The sequence below is a fragment of the Myotis myotis genome, unplaced genomic scaffold (genome assembly GCF_014108235.1).
Source record: "Myotis myotis isolate mMyoMyo1 unplaced genomic scaffold, mMyoMyo1.p scaffold_m19_p_17, whole genome shotgun sequence".
In the NCBI taxonomy this organism is placed as follows: domain Eukaryota; kingdom Metazoa; phylum Chordata; class Mammalia; order Chiroptera; family Vespertilionidae; genus Myotis; species Myotis myotis.
The window spans coordinates 13,323,726-13,329,526 of NW_023416321.1; the positions used below are offsets into that span (position 1 = coordinate 13,323,726).

The window sequence follows — 5,801 nt, forward strand, 5'->3', positions numbered from 1 at the left end:
TCTGGGCAGGGCTTAGGCTCCCACAATCCTTAGTCCCACCCTTAGCCTTGCATTTCAGCTCAGTGGGCAGAAGGGAATACCTTTCAGCTGTTCTCACTCAGCTCTGCTGCTGCATTTATACCACAGACTTCCAACAGCACCATGAAGTTGGTGGGCTTCCTCCTCCTTGTGACCATCATCACCCTCAGCGCAGAGGTACAGGAGCTTCAGGCTTCGGTGGTACCCCTGAAACTGTTGGGTGAGTCCAGGCAGAATGCAGCCCTGTTTTCTTCAATGAGGGAGCCAGAAAGTTGGACATCATGGCCCAGTGTGTGCGGGTTGGGAGCGGGGCGGGACGGGGGGTAGAGAAACAAGAGAAGGACAAATATTCTAGTCAAGGAGTCATTGCAGGGACCCACTGTGACTGCAGAATCTCTTTTCTTCTGCCTCCACTTTCTCTGCCTCCTTTCCCGGGTCACCCCTCCACCTGGACTCTCCTCCACTCCTCCTCCTCTACCCCCTCATCAGCCACCTTCCACCTCCCCAGCATCTCTCTCTCTCTACCAGTTTCTTCGTCTCTTGCTACAAATAAATTGGATTGTCTAGAGAAAGTGTGTTCTTAACTATGTTGAACACTAATCACCTCAGTCTCTTCCTTTCACCATCGACATTCTCAAATAAGTAATCTTAATTCTCCACCCATACTTCTTCCCTTAACCCCTTGAAGCCTGACTAGAGTCTCCATTGCTGCCCCCATCACTGCTGACTGAAACTTCTCTCCTGGATCCTGTTGACAAATCTCTTTACTCTCTTCAGGAGCCAAAGTCTTTCGCCTCTGCAGCATCTGGCAAATTTTTGCCCCCTCCACCAACTCGCAAACTGTATTTCTTTCTGCTTCCCAAAGACTACTAGATTCCACTCTTACCCCTCTCTCTTCTTTGCTCTACTTCCCCTCCATGCAACTGGTTGCCAATTATCGCCCGTTCTTTGAAATTGTCTCTTGCATATGTTCCTTCCTTTCCACCCCCCATTGCCACGCTATATTTCCAGCCCTGATTAGCCCATGCTTGAGCCTGTGCCATAACTTCTCCGCAGCTCTTCCTGCCCCCCTCTTCCTCCTGAAGTTTAATTGCTTGTTGAATCCTGGTTCATTCTGTGCTGTGACACTAGAATAACCTTCATAAGCAAACAGCAATCATGCTTCCCTCTTGGCTTGCCCAATGAAATCCAAACTCCTCAGGTACCCAAGATCCATCCTCTGTAACTTTGTCCCCTGCCTACTTTTCCTGCTTAACTTCCAGCAGTTTTCTAATACTTACCCACCTTCTGCTTGCCGTTCCTCCTGAATTCCTTGTATTTCAGGGTGAAGAGGGAGGCAGAGAGGCACCTAGGACACAACATTTAAGAAGCTACTCGTTCTCAGAGTTGTGCAAATGCCTCCGTAAATATTGTGCCCACGGCACCTAACCTGCCTGTTCCATTTTCCCTTCGTGGACTTTTGCTAGTAATTATTTTCTCTTCTCACAACACTCTACTGCCCCTCTCAATTCTGCCTTTAAAAATTCCTCACCTTTTTCTGATTAATTGGAAATAAATGTCTTCTCTCTTCGGAGCCCCGTTAGTCCTTTGGATATACTTTTCTCAGGACATTTATCACAAGGTGCTTTGTCGTTAGTGCTTTAAACATGTCTTATTTTCATTGTTAGACTCTAGGCTGCAGGTAATGACCCTATCTTACGTCTTTGTATTTCCTGAGTGACTTACCTCTATGATTTGTACATAGTAAGAAATCAGATATAATGAGTGTTCAAACTTCCGTGAGCAGGGACAAGTTTTTAACCCTCTCATCATAAATCAACAAAAGCTAACAGAAACATGGGAGGATAGTACTGATTTGCTCTGAAATCTGCAAGTGCATTGTAGACACCCCACCTGGTCCCCTTCTTACACATCTTTAAAGTAGTCCGTGTTTTATTGGGCTTATGTGAATGTATAATTTTTAACTAAAATATATAAGATGTTGCCCAGCCAGTGTTGCTCAGTGGTTGAGCATCGACCTATGAACCAGGAGGTCCCGGTTCGATTCCTGGTCAGGGCACATGCCCGGGTTGTATGCTCAATCCCCTGGGGCAGGGAGGGGGGGCGGGGTTGCAGGAGGCAGCTGATGGATGATTCTCTCTCATCATTGATGTTTTTATCTCTCTCTTCCTCTCTCTGAAATCAATAACATATTTTTAAAAACTTAAAAATAAAATATATAAGATATTAATGAATGTTATTCTGAAAGTAATCATTTAAATTACATTATGTATTAAACTAAAAGAAAAAAAGATGTAACTGGCTCCTTAAACAAGGGCTGTCCTCTCTAGCCCCTGTACCTAAAGCATAATGTATTCAGCTGGTCTCGTCGACTGTAGGCACCTGCATTGAGCTCTGCAGCGGTGACTGGGACTGTGACCTAGGGGAGCACTGCGTCAGCAATGGGTGTGGCCACATCTGTGCTACAGACTAAAGACAGGTAAAAACGTCAGGTCCTTTCTTTCTGCCTTCAAACCTTGTCCAAGCCAGGCAGGCTGTACACTTGGCCCTGATGGGACTTTTTCAGAAATGGATGTGACAGAAGCCTGTCTCTCTGTGGTCTCTCCCCCTTCACCAATACTCCCCCCCCCCCCCCGCCAAAGAAGCATCTATCATAGAATAGTGGTTTCCAATTTAAAATAATTTAATTACCCAGTATATTCTGGAAAGAATCCCAGAATGGCACCTGCTTAACACTTTGGTGAATACTTTAAACACATACAATTATATAATGTTTATGTAAAAATAAGATAATCTTTTGATTTCTTGATTATTTCACTTAGAAATAGCTAGTGAACAACTCTTCATGTCAACACCAATGCTTTTCTATACCATCAACTTTAATAGCCTTATAGAAGTCCATCATACATGCTCATATATTTAGCAACCTCCATTAATACAAATTTAATATATTTCTTATTTTTATATTATTAATATGGCTGTAATGAATAGTAAATTAGTGTACATGCCCTTATTCATTTTTGTTGAGATAAATTCTAAGTATAATTAATGACCAAAGAATATGCTCATTTTAAGCTTTTAATGTGCAGTTCCATATTAACCTATGAAAACCCCCTTCTCCTAAAAATATTTCAGGGTCCTCATAGGATAGTGTTTTTCATTTTTTAATTTTCAGTAGCCATTAAATGAAAACAAATCATAATTAAAAGTTACTGTGATTCAGTTTTTATTACAAATTAAGTTGAATTGGTCCTTTAGGACAGAGCTGAATAAGCTGGAACTTCTTTCGATCCCCTCCCTCCCTAGCCTTCCCTGCTAGCAGATGTGGCAAACCTCTGCTTTGCTCTTTCTTATTTCACCCCCTCTTCTTCCTTTTAAAAAAATTTTCCCCTTCCTCCCTTTCACTATTTCCCCTTGGAAAATAATTTTAATTAATTAAGTTGTATTAAATACAACAGAATCAACATATAATTTAAAAATAACCCATTTGGGTTCATAATCTATTATTTGTCCAATCCACCTACAATCCTTGGGGTGTTTTTTGCCTTGCTGGCTCTCAACTGTATAAGTATATTTGGGTCCCCAAAACAGCAGATCTAACACATAATATTTTGTCCATTTCTCAAATGAAGACTTATCTTAAGGGTCATCCTTCTCTGATAATTGATCACCTCTCCCTAGAATTCCTATCTTCAAACATGTGGCTGTTTGGAGCTCCTTGCACAGGAAGACAGATGAAAATGGGGGCCTGTGGATGAAGATTATAAGGGATGTGGTGGAGAAGGAAAAAAAAAATCTGTTCCTCTTAATAAATCAGCACTGTAAAAAAAAAAAAAAAAAAGTACCCACACTACCTGACTTCTTTGGGCAGGGGTGATGAGGAGGAGAAAGAGAAGGTGGGGGCTGGATGACATTTGTTGAACACTTATTATACAACAAGGACTGTATTATATTCTCCACAAGCACTGTCCAATTTATCCTTACAACAGCCTTGTGACTATGCTTATTATCATGACCATTTTATATATATGGATACTGAGGCTTGGAGAAATTAAGTAATTTGTTCAAAGTCATATGTATCAGGGTCTTTAAGTGTAATCCCATGCAACCTAAGATGAGCCATGCCAAACCCAAGTCCTTTTCACAGTCTCTTTTACGCCACTTCCACTGTGACGATAAACAGGCCTCCCATCCTTCTAGCCCAGTGTGTTGGACATCTCTTATGCACTGCTTCAAATACTCTTCCCTTTACATTCCTATTGTAATCATTGCTACAGTAATTAGTTTATCTCAGTCATCTATCAATTTAGCATAAAATAATATGTCGAGCCTTGCCTTGCATGTGTACTCTAGTACGCCACACCTCTAACTTTTGCCTCGGGGCTTCTTTGACTATACAATAAGAGCTTCCTGCAGGAACCATCACATACTGATGCTTGCTCAACTCAGAAGCACTGGAGAATTCATGCTTGATGGGCCAACATTTGGCAATAAAGTTCAAAGACTTACAGGTATGTGGTTACCCCTTCCATTCCTGGGAGGGGGGAGGGGTTCTGAGAGCATTCTGAGTGCTCTCCCCTCCCTCCCTAGCCTTCCCTGCTAGCAGATGTGGCAAAACTCTGCCGTGCTCTTTCTTATTTTACCCCCTTCTTCTTCCTTTAAAAAAAAAAAAAACAATTTTAAAGGCTTCTCAGAAAGTCCTGAGGATTGGGGAATCACTCACCCCTTGCAATGGCCAACTCAATAGCATATATTTGTATTGATTCTTCTTTCTTCCATGTTCATTCCTGAATAATTCACTCACTTACTAACCGTAACTGAGGCTCTGCTTTTTGAGAACTCAAACTAAAACACCAGTGACTACATATCAATTCCAGATCTTCTCTGAGCAAATACTTAAATATCACAAATACATATACATACATCACATACATATGTGCACATCCCAAAATAATAATAGCAAGCATAATGAAATCTAAATTCAAACAAAAAATAAGTATTTCTCCCCAAATAAGCCCAAAGTCTTCAGAGAATTAGCTCTTCCAAGAACATACTTCCAATTTTCATTGCTGAACAGAAGTGCTTTATTCTCAGGATAAAACATGTACATTCAGGTGACTTCCAGGTTTCCCCCAAGAGCCATGGGTGAGAATTTGCTTTGTATCTGCATAACTCGAAGGTTTTCCCAGTCTACCCAAATGTAAATTCCAAGACTGAACACTGTTCACAGCTTTTAAAATGGCTCTTCTCTTTCCAGCATTTTGCGTTTACGGTTTCAGGAAACCTTGGGGGCGTCCGATCTCACCAGGTCACCCTTGGGCGGGTTCTATTTCACATGGTTCCGTTTGAGCTCCTGAATTACTTGTGGGGTGAGATGTCTCAAAATCCACAGGGGGAGTCCCCACCAGCCGCAAGGAATACGGGGGAACGGAACCTTATTCGGGGCGGTTTTGTGCCTGGAAAAAGGCCAGGGGCTGTGAGATGTCCGCAAAGGAATGGAGTAGAACCAGCAGTTTCTGCCACTGCCATCCCCGATGGCCCCCCTCCAACTCCAGCCCGAATCGGAGGCGCTGGTACTCAACGGGAACGTCATCCCTGCTCAGGAGCAAACTTTCTGGGAGAACAAACACAGTCTCCACCTTCCGTCAGGGCCCAGGGAGAGGTGAACGGGGGCAAGTCTCCGAGCTAAATATGGCAGGTGTTTAGCTCCAGTCTCGGGATCTGTTCCCCCCGGAACCCTAAGGCTTCGGGTTCTGCTCTGAATAAGGCGTGCCCGGAAGTGG

The 5,801-nt window shown here is 42.8% G+C and overlaps 1 long non-coding RNA gene across 1 annotated transcript; it reads left to right on the forward strand.

Moving 5' to 3' along the window:
• LOC118671721 lies at window positions 1–4,151 on the forward strand. Its single transcript, XR_004972832.1, has 3 exons — window positions 1–238; window positions 2,397–2,497; window positions 3,700–4,151. It is a non-coding gene; the product is annotated as an uncharacterized LOC118671721 (long non-coding RNA).
• Window positions 4,152–5,801: the final 1,650 nt, after the last annotated feature.